The sequence below is a fragment of the Hipposideros armiger genome, unplaced genomic scaffold (genome assembly GCF_001890085.2).
Source record: "Hipposideros armiger isolate ML-2016 unplaced genomic scaffold, ASM189008v1 scaffold_605, whole genome shotgun sequence".
NCBI classification, from domain to species: Eukaryota; Metazoa; Chordata; class Mammalia; order Chiroptera; family Hipposideridae; genus Hipposideros; species Hipposideros armiger.
The window spans coordinates 772,396-799,184 of record NW_017731955.1 but is presented as its reverse complement, the minus strand read 5'-3'; the positions used below and the strand labels follow the sequence as shown (position 1 = coordinate 799,184).

The following is a 26,789-nucleotide window of genomic DNA, read 5'->3' as shown; positions in this document are numbered from 1 at the left end:
AACTATTTACCCATTCATTCATTCACCAATGTTTGTTGAGGTCTTAAAATATGTAAGTACTTGAATCTGGGTCAGGGCTGGGCAGAGCCTCAGGAGAGGTCTGTAGGATCCTTCCCCATACATTTTGGAAAAGGGGTCAGGCCAACAAGGAAGGGCTGGAATGTGAGAGAGGAACAGTGGGAGAAGTGGAAGGTGGGCACTGGAAACGGGCTGCCTCGAGGGAGGGACTGCTCCTCTCTCTCGGTCATGAGGATGCAGTGGGGGTGAGTGCATCTCTGCTAGCTTCACCTGGGACCTGGACCATGTTGCTTGCCCTCCTGCTGAAACCCACAGCTGGGTCTGCAGAGGCTACTGGGTTTGTGAATTCCAATTATATTTGATCTGTCCTTTCACACTAGGCTGTCCAGGTTTTTAGGCTTTGTGTTCATGTCTTCGTTTGTTCATCTGCTTTGGGCCGGGCACCAGGCCAGGTGACAGGGAGACGCTGATGACTGAGAGGAGTGCATAGTTCAGTAATTCATCAATTCCTGAAGTGTGACTTTTGGCAAATCTTAGACCTCTCCCAGCCTGTTTCCTCTCGAGTAAAATGGCCACTGCAAGGCCTAGGTTAAAATCTTAAATCTGTCCTTTTCCGGCTCTGTGACCTTAAGCGAGTCATTGCTGACTTGAGTCTCTGAAAGGTGGTCTAGGCCCTGTCTGGTACAGGCTGCATCCCTGAGACCCTGCTTGTGTGACTCACTGAGCATTTATGTACACCTGCTCCAGGTTAGGACACATTCCCGCCCGTCTTGGGTTGAGAATGATTCTGAGGCCCCATTGACTTGCTGGGACACAGGAGATGAATTGATGATGGACATAGAAGAAACTGCTGGTGGCCCATCTGTGCCAAGTGCTTGTCAGGGAGGATATCTTTCTTCACGGTGCAGGATTAGCCACTCATTCATTTATCATTCGTTCAGCAAATTACTACCCTCTCTGGGGAGTGTCCTGGGTGCTGAGATTGCAACTCCGAAACTAAACAATGTTCTAGGCCCTTGTGCCTCTTACATTCTAGTGGGGCACAGTCGGGCAGCAAATAATAAACATAATAAGTAAACAATAGCAGGCCGGAAGGTAATGTGTGTTATGAAAATACAGTAGAACGGGGTAAAGAAGCTCTGAAGCACTCCACCCCAACACCCAGGACAGTCTTGTCTAATGTGGCCAGGGCAGCATATGACCCCTGACTATAGCTGGTGCTTCTGCCCCTGGGGCTCATGTATGCTGAGCATTGAAGGTGATTCCAAGGGGTGGCATTATCTTGGAGAGAGAGAGAGAGAGAGAGAGAGACTGTACACACCTGAGTGTGTGATACTGTGTCCCTGAACTCAAGATGAATGACTTTGAATTAACCATTGTTTGGCATTAGCTGCGCTTCCACCAGCTTCCAAGACAATTAAGAGTTCTTGTTCCATTGTGGACATTCATGTCCAAGGTCTTGGCCTTTTGACAACTTGCTTGGGGACTTCGGAACTCAGATGGTAGAGGGAGTAAAATTACCATTATTGTCATAGGAGCAGACTGCAGTTTACCTTCCTGGGCTCTCTAAGAAAAGAGTTTATTGAGCAAATTAGTATTAATAATAAATATTTATAAGGAAATATGCATCAGGGCCATGAATGCCTAGTTATCATAAGGCAGGGATGTTATTTGTTTTGAATCAAATATTAATATGCTAATATCAACAGTTCTTATCACTGCAAAAGCAGATAATATAAGTATCTCTACTAGGCAATACTCTCTTGCCTTGTTCTGATAACCATGGGAATCAATCAACCAGGGTGGCGCCCACCACATGCCCATCACTGCACCATGCATTATAATCATCAGTATCATTTATCCTTGAAAACTGTGTTGCACCCTGTGAGATAACACACAGTGACACCTCATTTAGGCAGCATCAGTTTAGAGTGAGCTCTTCCACCAAAAATGAATTATCTAGATAATAAAATAATAACCCTTAGGTATCATGATGTTAGCTGACATACCACTTTGGATAGGAAGCTTTTAAAAGTACTCATATGCTTGTCACACATAACAGCAGACCCTTTCATCGATCCACCTTTTTCTTAGAGACTCAGGGTCATTCCCGGTGGCCCTGGACGTCACATGGGTGGTAACAGTGGTTGCCTTTTCTCTGGGTGACCGTAGGCTGCTGTCATTTCCTAGATTCTGGGAGTCTTGCTGACTTTTTCTCCATCTCCCCCATCAGAGTCAGGCTAAAGGTTTTGACCTAGCATCCTTTGCAATGTATTGGCTGTTTTTAATCTTGTGGAGTAGGAAGCCAGAGACCCAAACTTATTAAAACTGAGTCCAAAGCTAAACTAAATAACTTCAAGTGAAGAGGCTGAAGCCTTCTTTTAGGAGTCAAATGCATGAATGCAGTGTGGTATCAATTTTGTTGTTTGAACATGTGTGCTGGACATGGGAAGTTACTAGATATGGGACTTGGGGATACATGAAGTATGACCGCATGTGTGTGTGTTCGTGTTTATTCACACATACTCACAAGCTGTGGTGGCAGGGGTGGTAATTCAGTTGATTCCATTTCTGACGGGCTCTCTCCCGGCATCAGGATCCTTTGTGTTCTTCCAAGGGGCTGATTTCAGCTCAGTAGAGGAAGAACTTGCCAATAGTCAGAGAAGTCCAGTGGTGGAACAGTTGCCTTGGGAGGCTGTGACTTACCATCACAGGAGCTGTTCTAATGAAAGGCCAGGTAGCTGCTCACCCAAGCACATGGTTGAGGGAATTTAAACATCCCTCAAGTGATTGACTTAGTTTTTAAACTTTTAAAATTTTTTCAGCTTTATTAAAGTATAATTGATGGATACTAAACTGTACATATGTGAAGGGTTGACCTGACTGATTTTAAAAATTTATTAAGATTGGGCAAAGCCATGTTATTGAAATGTAAGTCTGCATATCCACTGCATCCAGCAATTCAGGTCAGCAACTGTTGTAGACTGAATGTTTGTGTCCTCCCAAAATTCATGTTAGAAATTCTTAATCCCCTATGTGATGGTGTTTGGAGACAGGGCCTTTGGGAGGCGATTAGGTTTAGGTGAGGTCATGAAGGTGGGGCCCTCATGATGAGATTAGTGTCCTTATAAGAGGAGATACCAGAGAGCTTGCACTGGCTCTCCCTCTGCCATGTGAGGACACAGCCAGAAGGTGGCTGTCTGAAAGCCAGGAAGAGGGGCCTCACCAGAACCAATCCCTGCTGGCACACTGATCTCAGATTTCCAGCCTCCAGAACTGTGAGAAGACATATGTCTGTTGTTCAAGCCCTGATCTATATTTTGTTTTAGCAGCCCAAGCTAAGGCAGCAACCTTCTTCCCAGGTACGTCTTAATTCCTGAGCGTTCTATCATGTTCATCAGGCAGTCTAGGAAGTACCTCCTTTTGTCATTCACATTGCAGCTGAGTGCAGATGCATCCCTCCCTGGCTCCTAAGGTGAGACCTTCATCTTTATACAACTGGAAACAGGTGACATTTTCTTTGGTGTCGGATGACAGTGGGGCAAGTCAAGATCCCAGCTCTAAGGTGATAAATAGGCCACTGACTTCCAGAAGGCATGTGGCAGGCTCTGGGCTGCATGTGTCCATGCTGGGGAGCAGCGCCCTGGTTCCCATGGCCTCACTGGTGCTCCCAGATGTCAAAATACATAGGTCTGCCACCTCCCTGATGTTTAATAGGCCTTTTTGTAAACCGCACCAAACAGTTGTTCAAGCAACACATATCGCTTCGTGTGGCTGTGATTCCAAGTGTGGCTTGGGCTTTTTATTTGTTTGGATTTGTTCCCCACTTTGTAAACAGTGAGGAGTGTCTGCCTGCAAAATCATCTTCTTGGCCACATAGGGAGGGTAGAGAGAGGGGAATTCTTCCTTTCTTGCTCTGTTCTTCATGGCTCAGGGGCTGCCTTTTTTGAGTACCCCAGCTCTTGATGACCTTGAATGCTCAGTGGTTAGAGGTGGCAGGGACTCACACTGACCTAGCCATCCTCAGGACATGGGAGGGAAGGGGCAGTCAGATGTCAGGCGTCAGGGCCATCTGCCCGGCCCTCTCTCTGACCCAACACCCACCACAGGAATTCACTAGACTCTTTGGCCCCAAAGGGGATTTTTTGCAAGGAGGGGGATGCTTAATTGCACGTCTGGATCTGTAGCCTGGTGCTGGACCTGCCAGATCTCCTCATCAGTTTATAATGCCAAGGTGCAGCTCCCAAGTTTCCTGGAAAGTCAGACCTGTGCCCTTGTTGAAACCCCTTCCATTGTCCCACCTGACAGAGGCTTTGAGTTGAAACCACGACATGGCCTTGATGCACAGGTTGAACCCACTTGATCAAGTCCTGGAAGAAAAATCAAAGACTATGGCAGAAGAATCATGTGCAGTGCTTAAAGTCCCTGACTCCATCTCGAAACAAAAAAAGACTTATTCTTTGAAGACTGAGTCAGATGGCTCCGTGCCCTGAGTGGAGGGAAGAAGTTCTGAAGAGTCAGTCAGAACTCTGGGATGAGGAGAAATGGCATCTGCCTGGGCTGGGGGACAGCGTCCTCTCTGGGCAGGGCCTCCAAGGGGCCGCTGGCCTTGCATCTCTGATGGGTGCATTATCTTCCTTCCCTGCATGCGCATTACCTCATCTGCAACAGGAGAGAACCCCGATGAAATGACCAATCCCAGCCTGGGCCCCAAGTTCCCTGGCTGTGTAGTGGGCACTACTAGAAACCCCAAAGCTGTTCAATATTAAACAAACAAGCAACTAAAGGACTATTGTATTTATCGGAAGCAAAACTGTAAAGATAATGCAAATGGCAAGTTTTTAGCCCCTGAAACCATCAATATCTGGGGCTCAAACTCGGTTATCTTTTTCCTGATCAGAGGCCTGAACGGGCATTCTGACAGAATCATTTGGGACAGGGTTACAGCATGTTCAGTGGGGGGGCGGGGGGGATATTTCAAAACATGACACTCAACAGGCCTTGGTTGGGAAGGCCTTTGCTCTGTAAAAAGTTTGGAAGCCATGTTTTCAGCGTTTCAGAATTCTTGACGAAGATTGTGTCCTTCCCTCAACAAGACTAGGGGCGACCTTTGCCGACTTTTCCAGCCCTAAAATTGCAGGGTCTGGAAAGTGCTAAGCCCGCTCATGGGGAGCTCCAACGTGCCTTCACCAGCCTTGCACTCACTCAGGTAGTGATTCTGTCTGTAATGTAACCACAACGCTCCCTTTTCATCTCCGTTAATTTCCAAATTGGCTCGTTAAATCCATACATTCCAGAGACTCGGTCCAACATTCCAGGGAACTTTTCCATGGACAATCAGAGCAGGAGTTCTTTTGGCAGGGTTTATTTAAGCACAGGGAATGTGAAGGAAAAAAAAAAAAGTCTCCCGAACAAATTATCTTCATCTTGCCAAGGGAACCTCAGATGGCAGCCTCTTGGTTACCACAACCCTCATCTCTCTCTGACTCTCCCTCTTCCATTTTTGCTTCACAAAGCGTCTCAGTGAGTCCAGCGTTGGGCCTGGCCCAAGTTCACTTCCGCACATGTTTGTTGAACTCCTACTGCAGACAAGACATTGTTAACTAGCAACCCCGCCAGAGAGAGTCAGCGCTGTAAACTCCAGGCGTTCTTTTCTGTGGTGGTGTTGTTGGGACACAAACACGTACATGTGTTTGAAACTTCAGAGAACAGTTGCCAGGGGAGGTGTCTGTCTTGCTGCCAGATGGGTACAGAATGTGCCACACATCTGAGCAGGGCACCGGGGAATTTTAGCTGGAATTAACAACTGCACTGGAAGCAAATAAATAAATAACCCAAGTGTTCAAAGGCTGCTTATCAGCTCAGTTTATCTCTACTGCTAGATGCCAATTTTTTTTCTTAACTTACCTTTTCCATTCCTCTGACCTTCAGGCCTTTCCCCATATTCGTGAAGAACTCAAGTTGCTCTTACAGTTCTTTAAGTCCTTCTTTACAAGTTTGGCCTGTTCTTTTTTTCTGAAGGGCTTTGGTGGGGAGATAACTTTCCTTTTCCTCAAGGGCAGCCCCAGGCAGTGGGGAGCTGGGAGGGATGGGTTCCGGTCCCCAGCCTTCTGGTCTGTTTACCACCTGTCACCTGGGGGCAGAGGTAGTAAGGGACAGCCAAGCTTTGTCCAAATGTCGCGTGTTGTTTGTCAGTCTTCAACAAGCACATCCCGAACACCCAGTGAATTCATATTACCAGGGAGCTAGCGATCTGTGAGGTGGTCCCTGCTCCCAGGAGCCTGCTAATCTCTGTTTGGGAGTGGGTCCATCAGGTAAAAGCATAGGGATGTTTAATCAGTTTATGCTCACTGCCCTGGGACGGATGCAACTAGTACCCAGCAGTGGCAGGTATATAATCAATATTTGTTGAATGAATGGATAGATACCAAGATTATAGACATTTAGCTCCAACTCATAGGTAAATCCGCAGGCAGACTCTCTACCTTGTCTCACTGCTGGGCAGCAGCCCACCTGCATGGCGCCTTTGTGTGACACAGAAGCAAACACCTGTAGTGCAGCCACATGCTGTATGCATGGCTTGTCCTGGGCAAAGCTCAGAGTACACCAGTATGTGCTGTGGCCCTACTGGGTGGAATGGGATATGGGAAGAAACAGAGGGGTAAAGAGCACACATTCTGAAACTAGAGTGCTTAGGTTCGGGTGCTGATGTCACCACTTAGTAGCAGTGCTTCCGTCTCCTCACCTATAAAGTGGAGGTATAGCAGAAACTACTGCAAAGGCTGCTATGAGGCCTAAATGAATCAATACGTGTAGAGTGTTCAGAATAGTGCCTGGCACATAGTAAGTACTGGTTACGTATTAGGTCTTCTTCACATTGTTGTTGTTATATGGGGAGGGGGCAGGTGTCCGGATCTGAGAGTCCGGCTCAGTTTCTAGGGTGAAGGGCCGGGAGGAGGGGAGCTGAAGTAGACTGATCTGTGGGCTGTGGTCAGTGTGAGTCGAGTTTCTGAAGCTGTAGCTCTCTGGAGCCCTCAGGTCTCATCTGGCGGGAGGGTTTGAACAGTGGTGGAGACAGGAGGTCATAAGTGAAACCGGATGGCCAGTCGCCTCCGCCTGGTTCTAGTTCTGGTTCTGAGAAACAAACACCTGCACCTACACCTGCTTTCTCTCTCTCTCTCTCTCTGAATGGCATGGAGTTTAACAAACAGCATCCAGGCAACTGGCAAGATCAGGTAGGGTGGTCCAGAGCCAAGGGATTTATCTGATTGCCTAGTAGGGAAACTGAGGCAGAAGCCTAATGAATACAAGTTGTCCAGAGTTGTTCGCAGGCATAACTGAAGCCAGGTCTCTGGCAACCAAACCGTAAGTCCCTGCGTTGCTGATCCATAGACTCCCGGCCTGGTGGGGCTTAGCTCGACACTCTGGCAAGTGTCAGCTCAAGTATTATCTCCTCTGGGAAACTCGGGGTAGCACCCTGACCCCAGCCCCATTTTAGTTACTCCCTCCTCTCATCCTCACAGCCCCTCCCCCACCTTCTCCCTACCACTCACTTCTCAGGTGACACTGCAATTCCCTGCAATATCAAAGGGTCTCCCACCAGACTGTGAGCTTTGCAGGCCTGCTCCTTCTGTGGTGCCACAGCCCTGGACAGCCCTCAGTGCTGCAGGCAGGACCACTGAACCGGTGTCAGCTCAATGAGGAGAGCGTCTACGCAAAGGGAGGTGGTGCAAACAGAGGCCTGAAAAAGCACTTGGGTGTTTGGCCAGGGCCCTTGAGGCTGCAGCGAGTGGTGGAAGGGAGTAGAGGAGGCAGTGGGATCGAGAGGCCATGCCCCATGGTTCCATCTGCTGGGAATCGCTCACTCATCTCCAAGTGCCCGTCACCCACTATTCACTTATGCCCCAATTTGGTCGGCTGTGACCCTCACCCGCCTTTCCTTGTAACTTGGTAATTCTTGTTTCTGCAACCCTTTGAAGCTGTAACCTGAACCTCTTGTATAACGGGGCACATAGTAGGCCTGGGAAAACGCTCGTTGGCATGAATTGTAGCCATCTGTAAAATGAGAACTGTTGAAAGAAGAGAAACTAACCGCCACTCGGGGGAGAGTGGAGTTCAGAGTGTCTGGTCTCTGAAGTCCTTTGAACACCTAGGAGGGAGGCTGAGCCAATTAGTGGAAAGAGCACTGGAGTGAGAGGCGGGTGCCCCTCCTCAGCCACCCACCCGGCGCCGGGTAAGGGAGGAAGCAACTCACATTTTCTCAGGGCCTCCTGCAGCCAGGCACAAAGCTGTGTACTTTCACATTCAGCGTTTTGTCTCATGAATCCACAGAGCCACCTTGGGATACTGATTCGTATGAATGCACTGTCTTCAGTTTCTTTAAGAATGTCAAGGGGCAACTCAAAGAGGTGAGGAGGCTAGCTCAGGGTCGTAGAGCTGGGCAGTCACAGGTCGCCTAACTGTGTGTTGCTTGTGTGTTGTGAAGAAAGATTCTCTCTTCAGAACAGAACTGCACTAGATAGCTGATGCCTGGCCATCCCACAGCCTGAGGCCTCTGGAAGTAAGAGAGGTTTTCTTTTGTTTGAGAAAGGGCAAGAGTGAGCCTTCAGAAAGCTAGAGTGGGAGGGAGTGTCCTGTGTCCCGTTGAGCCCTGTGATTATAAGAGCAAAGGACTGTGTGACTTGAATACACAGCATTTAGGGCCAAACTCTGTCTGGGATGCCTGGAAACATTTGACATGATGTCATGAAAAGCTATGAAAGTGTCTCTCCAAAGCTCCAAGGGAGGAATTAGGCCTTTGCACGTACGTATGTGTTTAATTTTCAGCTGTCCTGATTTCTCTCAAAAAGCCGCTGGTTTTTCCTCGGAGTTGATCCAGGCCCCTCTGTACTTCATCTGCCCTGGGACAAGTCCTACATGCCTGGCTGGCTCTTGTGCCATTTTCCCGGGGTGTTTGGGCTGTCCTCTGTGACATTTTTCAATCGTGCGCTGTCAGGAGCTAAAAAAATTAAAACAAAGCAAACATCCCCCCAACCCTGAGTTGCCTGTGGCTTGAGCTGAAACATGGGGCAGGGGATGAGGGCCAGGCAGAATCCCTCTTCTGTCACAGCAGAGCGAGGCTGTGAGAGGAGGCTCAGGCCTTCCCTGTGGGGTTTGATAATAAAACAGACCCAGAAGTGAAAGACTGGACCTGCCCTGGGGGAGGTCACGGTGTCCCTGAGCTGTAGACAAGTCACATGGGACAGCAGTTACGTAAGAGTAGGGTAGTTCCTCTCACTCATTTGGAGCCCAGCAAATACTGAATGAGTGGAGATAGGTACAGGTTGCAGGAGCTGTGGGGATGGCTCTGTTCTCTGCAGGGTGTCCCAGCCTTGGGGGACGCACTGTGTAACAGGCATGTGCATGTCTGTTTCGGAGTGGGTGATGGATGCCAAGACAGAGGGGTGTGCTCAGGACCTTGGGTATTGTGGAAGGAGATGAAGAGGAGGAGGAGTTTGAGTTAAGGAGAAGAAAAGCAAGTGTCTTAGATACAGAGACTAACAGCCATGGGTGAGACCAGAGCCCTGAAGCAGCCTGGCAGGTTCCCGGTGTGGGGCGAGTGTAGCTTGGCTGCCCTTAGCACCCTACCTAAGGGCCGCTGGACGTCTTTGCCTGGCACGGGCAGCAGAGGCTATGAGGAGGGCTAGATTAGTGGAGGCAGGAGTGAGTTGGGGAGGCTTCCCCGAGGAGGAGGTATACCTGGGGCCTCAAGAAAGGAGAAGGTTAGGACACGTAAGAAGGAAGGCAGGACAGGAGCCCCATAGAAGCATAGAACCAGGGGCCAGATGGGAACATGGCATGGTGGGGGGCCCAGACTGAGGGGTGCCTTGCACTGGCACGATGTCTGGCACCTTCAGATGAGGCTATAGCTCACGTTTCTGAGGGGGTAGTGAACGCTGGGGAGGAATCCTTGGGTCAGGAGAAGGCTCCTGCAGTAGGCGTGGCCACTTCCTGGTCCTGTCACTGAGGATGCTGAGTATTTGAGTCAGGGTGTCAGAAGACCTGGCTCCTCTGGCATCAGGCAGTGCCCTTTTCCGCTTCGCGCCTCAGTTTGACAACCTAGAAAACAAGGACATTGGAGGGGACCTCTGGCATCCTGTGATCACCTTGCCTTGTAACCTTGAAGACGGCATGTCACTCACTTCTGGGACCCTCTGCCCAGTTTATAAAGCGGGGAGAATGGAACACCGCTGCTTTTTCACCTCACCGAGCATTTGGGGGGCCTGTGCAGATGGCGCCACTGAAGCCACTCCAGAGCCAACTTCCGGACAAGCTTGTCAGGAGACCCTGGGACCTTCCCTGGCTTGGAGCCTGCCAGGGCTGCCAGCCTGCTTTCCTACAGCCAGGCTCCCTCTTCGCCTCTGATGTGCTTCCCCATCCTTTCCACCACTTGTCCCCTTGGGTTTGAGGACAGTACAGCCTGGCCAGCCCCACCCCACATCTGGAGGGACTTCCTCAGGCCACATGGCCTGGAGCCGGCCCCCCCAGCAGACTTGCCCACACGCCTGGCAGCAGGCATGCCGGCAGGCCCACCTGGCACCGGAGCCTGCTCGCCTAAGGAGGACGTGTCCAGTCTGCTCTGGGCCCAGGGTCCTGGCTCAGGCGCTCTGAGCTCACCAAGGTTTATTTATTTATCATTTGTTTGGGGTGAAATAGGAGAGAATCAAATCCAATAGGCTGTTTTAGCAGCAGTTGGTGGAAAGAAAGGCATGTCTGTTTCTCCCGAAAGAATCCCCTGCGTTGTGGCCCCGGCCCCTCGGTTGGGTTTCGGCAGACAATGCCCTTCTTTCTCCCTGTGCCCGCCAGCTTGCCCCGCCTGCTCGCTCGCCTGTCTGCCCTTGGTCCATGGGCCTGCTGCTGCCCGCTTGACTTGGCTGCTGGGAAGGAAGAAAGGAGGTGCCTGAGGCCTTGGCTCCTCAGTCCAGCCTGGCTGACCGGCCCTGCAGGACTTCTGGGGTTGCCATACCCCCCGGGTCCCCCACCCCCACCCCAGTTCTCTCTGTTTGGAGCCTGAGTCCATAGAAATGTGTTTGGGGCCTGCCCTGTGCCAGGCACTGTGCCCCAAAAGTGAAGCCCTCCTTCGTCCTGGAGTGGGGCTCAAGGTTCAGGTCTCAGGTGAGTCCCCGTGTCCCTCCCACCACTGCCAGCTGTTTTCATTGCCATTTTTCAGATAGTCAAATGGAGGTTTTAAGGGGGTGAGCAACTTGTCAAGTTCACACAGCGAGGTATTGGTGACAGACTTGGGGGCCCATCTTTCTACCACCCTGGGTACAGGCAAAGGTCAGTGAGTGGGTCAGCAGAGGCTGAGGGTGACCAAGGCAGCCTCCACAGGCAGCCTCAGTGTGCCCCGTGTGCTTGTCTGCAGCCTGCGCTTCTCACTCGTAACCCGGCTGAAGCCTCTCATCACATGCAGAATAGAACCAGAGCCACAGCCTGGCCTCTGGTGACCTGCTCCCCTGTCTGCCTCTCCTGCGTCACCAAATACTTTACCCTTTGCTTTCCCCTCTCCAGTCTCATTCTAGTGTTGTGGTTTCTTCAGCTCACCAAACTCATTTCTGTCCCAGGGCCTTTGCACTTGCAGCTTACCTGCCTGGAGCTCTTTTCTCCTGAGGTTGGTGTGGCCACTCTATTTAAATAGCCTTCTCCCACCCATACTCCCTAACTCCTTACCTTTCTCTCCTTTTCTTTGTGTCATTTGTCACTTCCTGAAATCATAGTACTTATATGCTCCCCCACTAGGATGTAAGCTCCTTGCCTGGCCCGTTCTAGGAGCTTGGTAAGTATGTGTATTTTTTTTATGAATGAATGAATGAATGAATGAATGAATGCAAAATGTTATGTCTTGATTTTCAGCGGCTGTTTCTCAGAATAGTTTATTGTTTCTTCTCGTAAGTTTCTGGGACCTTGGGGACACAGATCTGAAGAACCATGGCCTAGAAAAATAGAGTCATAGGGTAGACTGACGGGGAGAGGCCAGCAGAATTGAGCAAGATGTTAGATGACCAGACTTGAGAGTCAACAGACTGTGGGACCTTGGACAATTTCCTAAGCTCTCTGTGCCTTGGTTTCCTCATCTGTAAAATGGGAATAATAATAGTCCTGCCTCCGAGGATTATTTTGAGGAATAAATGAATTAATATATAAAAAGCACATAGCATAATGCCTGCCCCTAGTAAGTATTCTGTCAGTATTATCTATAATAACTGTTATTATTATATATTAGCTATTTTTACTATCATTATTATTAATAGTAGTAATACAGTTATTATTCCAACTCAGCTCTGACATTTCTAAGCCATGCATTCTTATGATAGTTTCGTAACTCAGCCTCAGTTTTCTGAGTTATGGTTACAGGTGGCATGCTAGTCTCATAGATTTGTCGTGAGGATGTATTGAAAAAATACACATCAGGTGCTTAGCAAAGTCATGAGAGCTGGAAACCTATGGACAGAGGAGAGAATCTTGGATGGTGGGGAAGAGGGGTGAGGAGGTGATTCACAGGCAGAGAAATGGGGAGTGTAAGGAACCCAGAAGAAGGAAAACATCTTGGGATTTCGAGATAGTAATAGAGAGATTAAGTTGCCAGAAAGGAAGGGAGGGAGAGAAGCCATCTTGTTCTGTCATTTGGGAGGGTCCTGGAACCCTCTGGAGGAGTAAGGATTTTGCATTCCTCTTCCCAACAAGCCAAGTGCCAAGAAAAGAATTTGGAGTGAGGTCTTTGAGCTGAGTTTCCCCTCTGCCACCCTCCGGAAAATACAATGATTGTCCTGAAAATACAAATATTTTCCTCTCCACTCCAGAAGCAGGGTGGTCTGCACATTTGGGCTGTCCTCTACCCCCAACTCCTGTCTCCTTGCCCTTGGGCCAGGGGCATCAGGAGGTGAAACACTCATGGCCTGAGAGGCGTATTTACCACCAGGGACCACAGCTTGGCTGGGGTGACAGATTTGGAAGTTTGATATTGGACTTGACCCCTTTTATCTTTTAAGACACCAATTTGCTTATGAGTCTTTAGCTGGTCTGTATGCTACCCCCAGGTGATGCTCTTAGGATAACAGCACCTTTGTCCCCACTATCCCAAAGCCCATCCCCACTGTTTTCATAGTTATTGACCCCAGGGTTATAGAGTCTGTGTCATCAGGATTTCAGAACTTTCGACCTCAAGATGGAGAAAGCCCATGGCTGTCAAATTTCAGAATTTTAATTGCCTTGATTTTTAGAGCCCATGTCACCCAAGTTCCAGAGCCTTTTCAGGTGCTTATCTGACTTCAAACCCATGCTATCCCGGTCTGCCCTGTCCCTGCCTTTCTGCCCCTGGCAGAATCCTGGACCAGGAATCAAGTCTGGTCCTGGGGCGTCTGGTAGGCTGAGTTGAATCACCAACAAGCCATGCACCTGGCTGAGCCTCAGTTTCCTCACCTCTCACATTCGAATAACAAACAGCCCAGAGGGTGCTTGTGAGGATGGAGAAGATAATGTGTTGGAAACGAAAGTGCTGCGCAGATGTGAGCTATTCCTAGTTTAGTGCCTGTCAGCCCTGCTCAGCGTCAGCACCGTGACACTGGAAAATCCAGCTACATGCCCTGCTTGTCTTGGCTTTCATTTGCTCCATGGGCCGTGTCCACCCTTTGTTGTTTGCCCAGATTTTTAACTCAATCCACTCTCTGGCTCCTCCAGCCCTGTCGTCTGGTTTCCCTGTTCCCCCGCTTTCCTGTGCATGTTCCAGGAGTGCCCAAGTCACGATGGACCCCTCCCCTGCGTTCACCCTCTCCGTTTATGCCTCGATTACAGCCCTCTACAAAGCTGCTCTGTATACAGGTTACACATGAATGAGTTAATTATGTTCTTATGCGCAGTACCTCCTGTGCCCTGTCACTGTGGGTCTTTGGTGTCTAACGCCACTGACTGGCCTTGGGTGAGGTCCCTGGCCTTTCTGAATCCTAATTTCTTCACTGTTAACGTGAGGAAAGTAACTCGTACCTCATAAAGTTGCAGCGATCAGCGGTGAACAGAATACAAGCCTTAAAGCATTCATAGTAGCCGGCACTTAGTAGGTACTCATAAATATTCGGAGAGATGACAAAACGAGGTGGGAAGAACATAAGCTTTGGACTTGGCCTCAAACCACAACTCTGCCCCATGAGAGCTGTGTGACTGTGGGCAGGCTACTTAACTCCCCGAAGCCTCAACTTTCTCATTCTTAAAACCCTTCAAACTGGCATAACAGGATTGCGGTAAGGTTGGGTGCTACTATTAGTAAAATGTATTGAAATGAGCAGGTACCTATTATGATTTTACCTAAATGGTTATTTATTGTTATTCTCTTTACCTCCTTATGGAACAAAACTAGTCATATTTTTCTTTTTGTACCCACTTGGGCTGTTGTGTGCAGCACAACTTAGTCTCTGAGGCTAATTGAATTAGCAAAATAGATAACACTGATGGAAGAGACTTCAAAGAATAGTGAAAGGGGACAATATAAAGCTCTGAGAGGACAGAGGAGGGAACACTTCCCAACTCGCTTCCCAACTTTATGAGGTCAGCATGACTCTGAGACCAAAACCAGAAAAGACATTACAAGAAAAGAAAACTATACACAAATAATAGTCCTGTGTCATGAACATAGATTGATGCAAAAATTCCCAACAAAATATTAGCCAATCAGATACAGCAATATATAAAAAGTATAATACATCATGACCACTTGGGGGTTTTCCTAGGAATACAAGGCTGGTTTAATGTTTAAAAAATCCATCAGTCTAATTTACCATACCAACAGACTAAAGAAGAAAAACTCATATGATCATCTCATTAAATACAGAGAAAGCCTTTGACAAAATTCAACACTGTTCATGATAAAAACACTCAGTAAACTAGGATTAGAAGGGGACTTTTCTTGATTTGATAAAGAACATCTCCAAAAAACCTATAACTAACATCAAACATAATGGTGAAAATCAAATACTTTTACCCTAAGATCAGAAACAAGGCAGATCACCTTTCTGGTAAAAGACTTGTATCCAGATATATAAAGAACTCTCAAAACACAAGAATAGGAAAACAAATACAGTTTTAAAATGAGCAAAAGATTTGAACATTTCTCAAAATAACATATATGGCAAATTAGCACATGAAAAAACGCTTCACATCTTCCAGTCATTAGGATAATACAAATTAAAACTACAATGAAATGCTACTATGTGCTAGCTAGATTTACTATAATTAAAACGGGCAGATTATGGAATGCTACAATGAAATGCTACTACGTACTAGCTAGATTTACAATAACTAAAACGGGCAGTTGGCGAGACTATGGAGCCACTACCACTCCCATAGAGGGCAACTGGGAATGTAGAACGGAACAACCACTCTGTAAAACAATTTTGCAGTTTCTTATAAAGTTAAACATACACTTACCATACCTGGAAATCCCACTCCGAGGTATTTACCCCAGTGAAATAAACGCCTGTGTTCACACAGAAACGCTACACAAATGTTTTGGGTGGATTCATTTGAAATCACCCAACCCTGGAAATGATCCCAATGTCCCTACGCTGGGAAGAACTACTGACACAGACAACCACACGGATGACTCTCAAATGCATTATGCTAAGTGCAAGAAGCCTGAGTTAATAGGCCACATACTCTATGATTCATTTATATGACATTCTGGAAAAGGCAAAACTCTAGAGAGACTGAAAACATCAGGGGGTAGGGGGTGGGGTTACTACAAAGGGACACCTGGCAATACTTTGGGGTGTTGGAACCATTTTATATCTCAATTTGGGTGGTTATATGACTGTCAAAACTCGCAGAACTGTAAAAAGGATACATTTTACTGTATGTAAAATATGTCTTAATAATGAAGAAAAGAAAGGCTCTGAGAGCAGGTTAGTAAAGCTTTAGGGTCCCTAAAGTAGGCAAATGATATGACCCTCCAGGTCCCCTCCTGAGCCCTCTTTCTGTCCGACTAGTTTCTGAGCTGCTGTTACATCCCTGTCCCATCCAAGACGTACCCTGGAGGCTTGTCATCTCCCTGGAACACGACCACAGCCTCCTTGTTGCTCTCTCTACCTACCTGCCGTCTGCCCTCCGCACACGCTGTCCCGTGGGTCTAACACAGAAATGCACACATTCTTTCAAAGGCTCCCCATTGCCTGTGCTGTGAAGTCTGAATCCATCCCATAACCTACAGGCTCCTTGATCTGTTCCCCACCCACCCCTGACTTCCCGAGTTCTTCCTAAGCTCCAGAAACACTAGGCTACTTTGTATTTGTTGCCCAAGTCAGACTCGTCACACCTTGGTGCCTTTGGGGGTCTGTCCCCTATTGCAAGAATTTCAGCCCCCTCTTTTTCTATCTTCTCAACCTCTAAGGCCTCTGAAGTGCTCCCTCCTGGAATCCCCCCAGCACACAGCCACATACTTCCTCTTCAGTGCTCCTGAATCGGCCTGCTTGTCACATCTCTGACTGTGGTGGCCATGGCCGTGCATCACAGCTTGAAAGTTTACCCTGCTGTGTTCCCTGTCCCCTTGACCTCTCATAAGCATTACTCCCAGTAAATTACTTGCACATCTAACTCTGTCTTAGCTTCCAGAAGGACCTCTCATTGGTTATTACTCTATTTTCCCGTTGGTCTTTATTTCTTCCTTCAACTGGCTCTTAATTCATGCATTTATTCATTCATTTAACAGGCCTGCCATTCACAGTGCCCACTATCCACAGCTCAATGTCTAGGCTGCTGTCTTCGCATTGCAGCCCCATCTGCCTTTGCCCCTCTGCCCAGCACACACAGGAATTCCATGTCCTGTGGCCCCTCCATTCCTGGGTGTATGCATTCCTGGGTCCTGCCGTGCCATCTCTCATTTACTTCGCTTCCTCCTTTTAGGCCTTCTACAAGTCTCAGGTACTGGCACTTGGCCTGGTGACTGCTCATGACAGGGCATAGCGTATATTACGGTGCTGAAATTACTAGTTGACTGTCTGATTCTCACATGACGGTCATCAGGATTGATTAGAAGAGATAAGATATGTAAAGCAACAAGCATGTGGGCTGGTGGGCAGTAGGCGCATGGTAAATGTTGATTTCTAGTAATTGGAGCTGATGTTTCCTTCTGTTGTATTCTGTGTTTGTTTTTTCATTGATGTATCTCATGTACAGTTGGGAAAGAGAGAAATGTTGAAAACTCCTACATTGTGTTATTTTTTTCCTGAGACACAGGACACAAATTTTCATGCTTCATGGGGTAGCACCCCACCAGGCTGGAGTCAGGAGACCTAAGTGCTAGCCTGGGAGGCCCTGCCACTAGTTATGTGACCCTGTCCTCCTTGGGGCCTCAGTTTCACTAACTGCAATGGGAAATCAGACTCCGATTTCCACAACCCATACAGAACTACGATTCTGCGATATGGTCCAGAACCAATAGAAAAGAACTTGGATATGTTTTTTTTGTTGTTGTTTAAGATTATTTGTGCTTTTCTTTCTTCCCACTTCATTTCTCCATGAAGGCTGAGAGTTCATGATATTGGCTTGTAATAACAGAAAGCAGATGCTCAGTAAACACTTTATAACTTGATATTAATTACACTTTACAATGTATCTGTGGGGGAAGCGAGCATAGGTATCTTTCATCCACACTTGAAATTTCTTGTCAAAAGTGAGGGAAGAAAACTAACATTTATTGAATATTAGTTGTTTGCCAGGGTCCTAGTGTAGAAATTGGTTGTGCATGTCCTCACTGAACCTTCAGGATCTCACTCTAAGGCAGCCAATGTTACCCTCGTGTTTTTGATCTGGGAAACCACGACTCAGAGAGAGGAGGAAACTTTCCTGAAGACTCAGAACCACCACCCAGCGAATGGATTTTGAATGCACTGCTCCAGAACCTGTGCTCCTCTTCTGAGGTCAAGTGCTTTCGCACTTAGGCTTTCAAAAAAAAAAACCCAATAAAAAACTCTAAACTATTTAGAAATGACAAGTCAGTGACTGCCTGGGCATAGAAAGTAAGAAGCACCTGCTTTCAAGTAGCCAACCTACTTTAAAATCCCAGCTCTGTTTTCTACTAGCTTCGCATTAGGCCAGTTTCTCAACCTCCTCTGCTTCCGTTTTTCCATCTGTAAAATGAGAATGATAATAGCAACTACCTCCTGGGTTGTTACAGCATTAAATAAGTTAATATTGCATAGAGAGCTTAAAGAAGTGCCTGCCTAGCACCTAGTAAATATGCAGTAAGTGTTAGGAATTGTTCTCCTTAATATTATTATTGTTGTTATTGTTATTTTGATCCGAGCCTGGAATTTGGTGGGTTTTCGCTGGCTCTTCTGTTGTGGAGGGCACTAGGTGTGTGGCGAGGGATGCCCTTCTGGGGAGCGTCGTTGTAGCTGCTAGGCTGCAGCCCAGCCCGTCTACCCATGGGGAGGAAAGACACAGCACCTGAGCCCTGCTTGGCTTGGGAGACGATAGCTTCCTGGAGTATTGCTTGCTGGTGTCTGGAGCAGGACCCTGAAATGTATAAACACCCGAGCTCTGGAGACACTGCTTCCCCCTGTTTTGGTCCCTTCCCTCCTCCCCACCCGCTCCCAGTCCTGGCCCTGCTCTGTCTTAAGGGCTTAAGTGCTCTGGGCTGCTGATCCCAGGAACTGCTCTGCTTCTTCTCCAGGAGAGCCGGAGGCTTGTGCTCTCCTGCAGGTGGAGAACGTGACAACATGAATGGCATACCGGGAGCTCCTGGCATCCCTGATGAGTCAGGGGCTCTGGGAACAAAAGGGACTAGAAGAAGTCATTTCAGGGCAGGTGGAAGTAAATCTGACTGCGTTACTCTCCTCCCCCGAGAGTGTTCATTCACTCATCTTCTGAGCTCCTTGTGCTGCAAAACGAAGTGTTCATTTGACAACGGTATACATTTATTGAACACATAAAATTTCAGGCATTGTTCTGAGAACTTCACAACTGTGGATTCATTTAATCCCCACCTTAAAACCCGGTGGGCAAATTCTGTGAGGATCCCTAATTTTGTAGACGAGGAAGCGGAGACACCGAGAGGTGAGTGACTTATGCAGTCACACAGCTGGTGCAGGCAGAGAAGGGACTCAAATCCAAGTAGATGGGCTTCAGAGCTGCTACATCTCAGCCTCTCAAGAGATGAAGGCAGGTCATACAGTTCCTCAGCATCTTCTCATGCCTTCTTGCAGCTTCATGACAGCCCTGAGAGCTGGTTTATAAATGAGAGGACCAGAGCTGTGAAGTGACACGGCCAGGTTCACACAGCTAGTCAGTGGCCAGGCTAAATCCGGTGTCCTGGCTCTTAATGTAGTAATTTAATTTTTCCTGCACTGGGCTGAGTGTGTGTGTGTGTGTGTGTGTGTGTGTGTGTGTATGTGTGTGTGTGTGTGTGCAGATATCTGCATGCATGTACGTGTGTGTGTGTGCTCACAGGCACACTTTTCTATGTGTACATGGTTATGCAGGTGTGTGTGCGTGCATGTGTGTGCATGTGTTTGGAGACAGTTGGGTGGGCTGGGGAGCATGCTGAGACACAACATGGCTGGTGGAAGCCCTGAGGGACGCTAACCTAGGGACCTAGGCATGCCTCCTGGCTCTACCACCCAGGTCCTGAGACCTGAGTTAGGTTCCTTCCCTTCTCCCCAGCCTCTGCATTAGGATGAGGGATGGGCAAGGAGCATCTCAGCGGTCTCGTTCTTCTCTGTCCTTCTCTGTGGCTGAGGGGCCATCGTGAGCAGAGAGGAGGTACACCGAGAACAAGATGTTTGGGACCATGAGAGACAGCTGGGAGTGGGTAAGTGTGGGCAGGGAGTGTCATTCATACGCTCCGACTGCTCTTCTGGGCTGGCGTCCAGGAATAGCTGTGGTGAGAACTACATTTTTAAAGTGGGTCTTAATGTTTTTCACTGCTGGAAAATATGCCATTATGGGCATTTTCCCCTCCAAATTCCTGGACCGTCATGCCCCCCGAGCTCCTGCCCACACTGCTCACTTTATTTTCTCTCTGACTGGAGCTTGTCTATCTTGATTCCCACATGCCACCTCTGTCCCTCGCTTGCACATGGAAGAGCAGGCTCAGGTCTTGTTGCTGTCTGGGTCTGTGTGTCAGGAACATGTGACTGGGGAGATGTGACTAGGTTCACAACTGGGCGGCAAGGTCCTGCCCAGGAAGCCAGCCTGGCAGACGGGGACGAGTGCAGCAGCAGGGCGTAGGAGGCTTCCGGGGCTGGCACTGCTGCTCTTCAGTTCCCTAGAGAGAACGTGTAGTGATCGCGGCTCTGGGAAAGGGCGCAGTGACGCAGCGGTTGGCATGTGGCCTCTGTGTCAGACAGACACAGTCAGCCCCAGCTCAGTGCTTTCGAGGTGTGCAAACCTGGGCGGGTTCTCCTCTCTCTCTGTGCCTCTTGGGAAATGGGATAATAACAGTAATAAGAATAGTAATGCGATAATAATAATGAAGTGATAACAGTGCCTGTCCATAGTAACCCCCAATGTAGTCCCTCATTCTTTTTTATTGTTTTTGAGATGCTCACAGTCTGATGGTGGAGACTAGTCATGAAACAAGGAGCGTGGGATCCTGCTGCACTAGTTCTATAGGGTGCTCTGTGCTGGCAAGCACCTGGGAGCCACGAGAGATTTTCCAAGGTTGCTCCTTGAAGAGTCAGAATTGACAGGACAGAGACGAGGTCGTAGGGCAATGTAAACAGAGGCGCAGAGAGTGTGGACCGAGTTACCCTGGGGAAAGTGCGTGGTGCTTGGGGCCAGGGAGAGGCCTGACGCCGCTGGGATAAAGAGGGCATCAGGCATGGAGTGGGATAACGGGCTAGAAAATTCGGTGGGGGCCAGATTGTGAGGGACCTTCTATGACTGTTATTCCTGGAGCGTGAGCCTTGCAAGGTTTTCAATTTTGCATAGACCTCAGGAGGACCGCTCTGGGTGCAATGTGGTTGGACCAAATAGGAGAGGCTGGAGGCAGGCAGGCCAGAGAGGAGGCTATAGAAGGGTCCAGAAGAAGGGCCCTGAAGGCCTGGGCTCAGGCAGGCCCTGGTACATAGGAAGCTCTGCATAGATTTGAATGAATGACTGGGAAGGAGGAGAAAGACTCGCTGTGTGACCTTAAGCAAGTCACTTCAGCAAGTCCTCTGGGGGCTTCAGTTTTTCCATTTGTAACAATGACACCGAAATAGTCTGGTGATTAAAAGAGTTAGACCCTGGGCCTGGCTTCTCACTAGTTGGGTGAATTTGGGTGAGTTCACCTATCAAAGGCACTGCTACTTTTATCCATGAAAAGAGTTCGTGGTAGTACCTGCTTCAGAGGGTTGTTGAGAGGATCAAAGAGCGATCCAGACAGAACGCACAACACAGTTCCTGGCAGATGACAAACCTCCATGACTGGTATCTCTCGTCATTGTCATTTACTGCTATCTTTTTTGTTGTCGTATTATTATTACCGTCACTTAAAATCCTTCCTTACCATTCCATGGGAAAATGTCTAAATAGTTAAATCACAGCATCTGTCCCTGCATCCTGTCTACTGTGCTGTGGGCTGCTCAATGCCATCTTGGCTTTTATTGGACTTCGACTCTCAAAACTTGTAAAATGCCCTGCCTGCTCTTTCAACCCCATCTTTCCACACCAAACCCTGTCTAAAGTGGAACTGATTCATTACCAGTGATCACAGAATCCTGGTGGGCATTAGGAACTCAAGGCTCTCAACAGCGTGATCCCCGGGGCCTTCGTCCTTGTTCTCTTAGTGCTCTTACCCCAGGCACTCGGACTGGAAAGCTCTTCCCTGCCTTCGGGTTTTTCCCTAAGCTGTTCCTTCCCCCTGACCCCAGGCCTGTCTGCCTGTCTCTCTCTCACCCATGTACATACTCAGGCACAAATGCACATATTTACTTTTCTGGGGGATTTGGAACCCATCAGAGTCGGCCTCTTATTCCACTTCTTCCAGGAAGCCCTCTCAGATCTCTGCTTCCAGAAGGAGTGGTCCTTGTCCCTGGCCCGCTCGCAGAGCACTGCATGCCTGTTCTAAGTACTCTGTAGAGCATCCAGGGCCTTCTCTCCGGCTGTGCTCATCACCTCCACCCCACACATCTCAAGTGCTGTATGCTGCGTGCTCGAGTTGAATTGAATCCAGCCCATCTCTATCATTTTACAGATAGGAGTACAGGATTCCACTGAAAAGAAGGTGGGAGATCTCTCTGCTCCCTTCCCCAGCTCCAATCCTAAGAGCAGAATTCCTCTAGGATCCGCCAGCGGTTAGTAAGTTAAAGTCACAGAAAATACACTATTTCTCAAGGCAGGCGAGAAAAATGTCTTGTCCCAGTGGCTCCAGAAAGAAGACCAACTGAGGCATGTGTCTTCATGTACCGCCTCCCCGACCCTGCCATTTATGTTGAGCCCAGGACTTGAGACAGAAGAGACTGTAGTGTTCAGATACACAGATGGGAAAGTGAAAAGGTTTGTGGAAGGCCATAATCCAGAGAGGGACGGAGCCAGGACTAGAAGAGTCTATGGTTTTATAACCCTTCAGTCCTGAGTTCCCTCTCCCTGTCCGCTCTGCTATCTCAACCACCTGCCCTGCCCTCTCCATGCCTGTTGCCTGAATCCCATTCACATGCGTAACACCTCAAAGAGAGAAAAGTCCTGCGAGTGGACTGTATACATCCCTGTTTGGCGTCTGTTCTCTCCAGGCATGAGTTCCCTTGGTCTCACCTAATTTCCCTCAAGTCTTGCTCTGTGGGCCTGTGCCCGAGGTTTGGTGGCTGCAATATGTAATTTAGGCCCCGTTTGTGGCTGGCAAAATATATAACGAGTAGTAGAGCTAGAGAATGATAATACTGTTGGAGACCGCTATGGGAATGGGGTGAAAGCCGGGGGTTTTCCCGTTTCATCTTGGAACAAGGAAGTCATGACAGATGTGTGCCTCGCTTACCCCAGCCCTTCAAGTCGGGGGCCTTTTGTTCCTCTCCCTGGTGTCTGGGTTTGGGATGTTGCCCTCTGTCATCAACTACAGATGGTGAGAGCGTCCTGAAGGACAGTTGGCACCAGCAGGGCAGGAGGTAGAAAGATTGACCTTGAGAGATGATGCCTTTGTGTAAACAGTGGGTAGCCCAGTCTCCACGATCCCTGCTCCCTTATCTGGGATCTCTGAGCCCCCGTTTGTCACAGACAGCTTGTTTTTAAAAATCCTGTTCTTGTTAGAAATATAAAAGTGTTGGTGCCTGCTTCTAATTCGCTGAGTCACCCTGGGCCTATCCCTTCCCTCTTCTGGGATTCATTTTCCTCATCTGTAATAATGATGATGATGATAGTGATGGTGATGATGGTGGTGGTGATGGTGGTGATTATCCTTATTTATTCATCAATGTGTTATAAATGGTTTCCACCTACTTATTCTTCACAACATTTCAGTGTAGTAGATACTATTATCCCCATTCTACAGCTGAGAAAACTGAAGCATTGAGTGATTAACTTGGTGAGATTACACAACTAAAATATAATATAATGGCAATCCAATTCTTTAAATTTCTTCTCTTTTTCCATGCCTTCTCTTTTGTCTGTGTGGTATCCCTCCATAACTGGAGACACCCTTTCATTCAAGCTCTACCCATTCTGTAAGACAGCTCTTCCGTGAGCTTCCCCTGACTTTGCCAGGCCTGGGAGAGCTCCTCATTGGCATCTGAGTCCCCACATGGTCTGTCTGTCCTTTGCCCCCATACATTCCGGGTCCTCTGTCCTTTCCTGTTGTTTCCACCCCAGCACACAGGGGGCTCATAGCTTGGAGAGGGCAGCATTTTGCCCATATCTCTCTATCCCTTTGCCCTAGTATCAGCTGGTCTTAGTATCGACTGTTGTTTGATGCACACTCTCTGTGAGTGTTTTAATGAAGAAGCATCTAGTTCTGGATCTCAGGCCCAGGTCAGCCAATCTCCTGCCTGGTCCTTGGTCTACCAGATCATCGTGCCCTCTGCATCATGCCGGGTCTTCCTTAAGAATGGCGGTCTCTTCTCTGACCCCATCTGAGAGAGAGGGAGAGATCTCACAGTTCCTGATCCTCTCCTGGGTGCCAGGCACTGTCCTGGGTGCTTTCCCATATCTTCTCCTATTTACTATGCCTAACAGTCCTGCCAGGCAGCAGCTTTTAGCCCCATTTTTGCATTTGAGGCTCAGAGAAGGGAAATAATTTGCCCGAGATCGCATAGCTAATAAGTGGCAAAAGTGGATTTGAACACGGGTCTGCCTGCCTGCCTGTAAAGTCGGCATTCTTTCCTTCTGTGGCCTGATTTCCCAAATTGAAAATCACAAGACTTGCTGGGACCTTTGGGATACCTCTTCTGGGCATGAAAAATCACTTAGGAGATAGAGTTTAGATAGGAGATAGAGTTTAGATACCTAAATATTGAGATTTCTAGGCCATTCCAGTGATGTAACTGGCTAGTGAGACATGACATTTGAAATTAGGACTAACTCAGAAAACTCAGGTCTTTGAGTCCCTGTGGAGATGTAGCATTTCTCTCTGCAATCATGTCTTGCTTGCTTATGAAGCATTCACCCATTGCTTTTTTGAGATTACTTAAATACCCTGCCAGTAATAAGGGACTACCCTAATTTTATTACCTACTTTTTGCAGTGGGGTTTTCATCATATGACGTTCACTCAGCATTCAATTCCTGAGCACCTGCCTTGTATGGGATTAAGCCTGTTCCGGCCCCAGAAGCTCTATTCCTGCAAAGTGCAGGATGAAACCACTCATTGCAGTGCAGTGATGACAGGTGTGAAAACACATACTGTTAGGTTAAAATTTTGAGTTCGAATCTTCTAAATTCAAATCCAACTCCCTTACTTGACAGCTGCTTGACCTCAGGCAAGTCACTTGGAGCTTTTGTTCCCTCCTCTATAAAATGTGGATAAAGATAGCGCCTCCCCAGCAGGGATGGGATGAAGATTAGATGGGATAAAATGCATTCTACACTCAGCACAGCGCCTGGCAAAGAGGAGCGCCTTGATAAATAGCAGGTGTACTTATGACTGTTGTGTGCTCTGCTGGAGGAGGTTTACAGGGAGCAGAAAGTGACTACCTGTAGGGGGATGGGGTGTCTGAGGAGGCCTCTTGCTGGAGGTGACACCAAAGCTGCCTCCTAAAGGATGAGTAGGAATTTGCCAAGTGGATAAGGAGAGGGGTATTGGAGGGTTGGGCTGTGTTGTCCAGAGGCCCCTTGTCACTATGAGCTGTAATGTCTGCTGCCTCTGACTCAGACTCTGCCTTCTGTTTTGAGAAGAGAGGAGCAGGCTCATTCAAGTGCCACCCCAAAGGTTCTTTCTTTAGGATGCAGGAGATGCTTCATTGGGGCTCTTTTTGGATTTCCAGGCCACCAGATTCCTCCTCTTGCAGTCCCACCCTGAGCCCTGTGTCAGGCCCTGAACTCCCCCCATCCCCACCCACCTTGGAAATACGGACGATGACGGAAAGGAGACATGGGTCCCGTTTGTGGCTCCATCAACTTTGGAAGCAGATCATGGGAATTTTCTGAATCTGGGCCCCCAGCCAGAAGGCATTTATAATCAGACATGGAGCAATCATTAGAGCAGAAACAATAAATTACAACAGCATCGAGAGAACTCCCCAAAGCTTCTCACACGAGCGGGAATCCAAGCAGCCGAATGCTAGCAGGCTTGGGGCCATTGTGCCCCACTGTGTCCCCAGATGTCTGTGAGCTGGCTGCAGCAGTGTTGCCTGACCCATGTGTACTCTAGCGATCATGGGAGGCAGACATCAGAGTGAGGAAAGGCCTCTCACTAAAGCACCTTCAGGGCCAGACCCTGGAGAGGTGTGGGGTCAGCCTAGTGTGCTAGGAAGAAGCAGAGATTTGGGGATCAGCAGACCTGCTGTGCAGGATTCAAGTTGAAGGACCAACCATGGCACATCACTCCCTCTCTCCAAGACTCACTTTCCTTGTCTGTGAAATGGGAATAATAGTATTTCCCATCTCACAGGATCATTGTGAAGATTAACATGTTAAACAGAGTCAAAAGCTTGGCGCATTCTAAGTGCTTCATAAGTCAGTCCTTCCCCCACCCCTTCCTCCTACCCTCTATCGGTGCTGGCCAGTAGAGCAGTCATTAGCCATCTGTGACTATTTACATTTAATTTGAACTCAATTAAATTAAAATTCCAGTTGCCCAGTTGCACCAGCACGTTTCAAGTGCTCCATAACCACACACATGTTGAGTGGTTACTGTACTGGCCAGCACAGGTAGAAAACATTACCATCATTGCAGAAAGTTCTATTGGACAATGCAGCACCCCCCACACACACCTTTCCCGCCCCCCTAATTCATCTGCTACCCGGGAGAAGTGTGGTCCAGCAGACACTCATTAGGCCAGACCCTGGGGTTACAAAGACGATTGAAGCTCTGTTCTGGTCCCCAAGGACCACACAGTCAACCCACAGAGATGAGCAAATGGTGTAAGAAATGCCAGGATGCTCGGCCCAGAGGAGGGGCACCTAACAGGCCTAGAGAGAGTCAGAGAAGGTTACCTGGAGGGAGAATGCCTGAACTGATACGTACCGAGCGTAAGGTAGAGAATGGCATTCCAGGTGGAGCAGCAGGGGGGACAGCATGAGCACGTGTCTGTGCATGTGAGACCTCCAGTAGGTCATTACTACCAATGAAATGCAAGGTGGGGAATGGCAGACAGGGGGCAGGGGCCACATCAAGGAGGG

At 48.4% G+C, this 26,789-nt stretch overlaps 1 protein-coding gene across 4 annotated transcripts in view; it reads left to right on the top strand.

Moving 5' to 3' along the window:
• TRABD2B (TraB domain containing 2B) overlaps positions 1 to 26,789 on the top strand; it is a 215,959-nt gene that overhangs the window by 25,320 nt on the left and 163,850 nt on the right. The window lies entirely within an intron of this gene.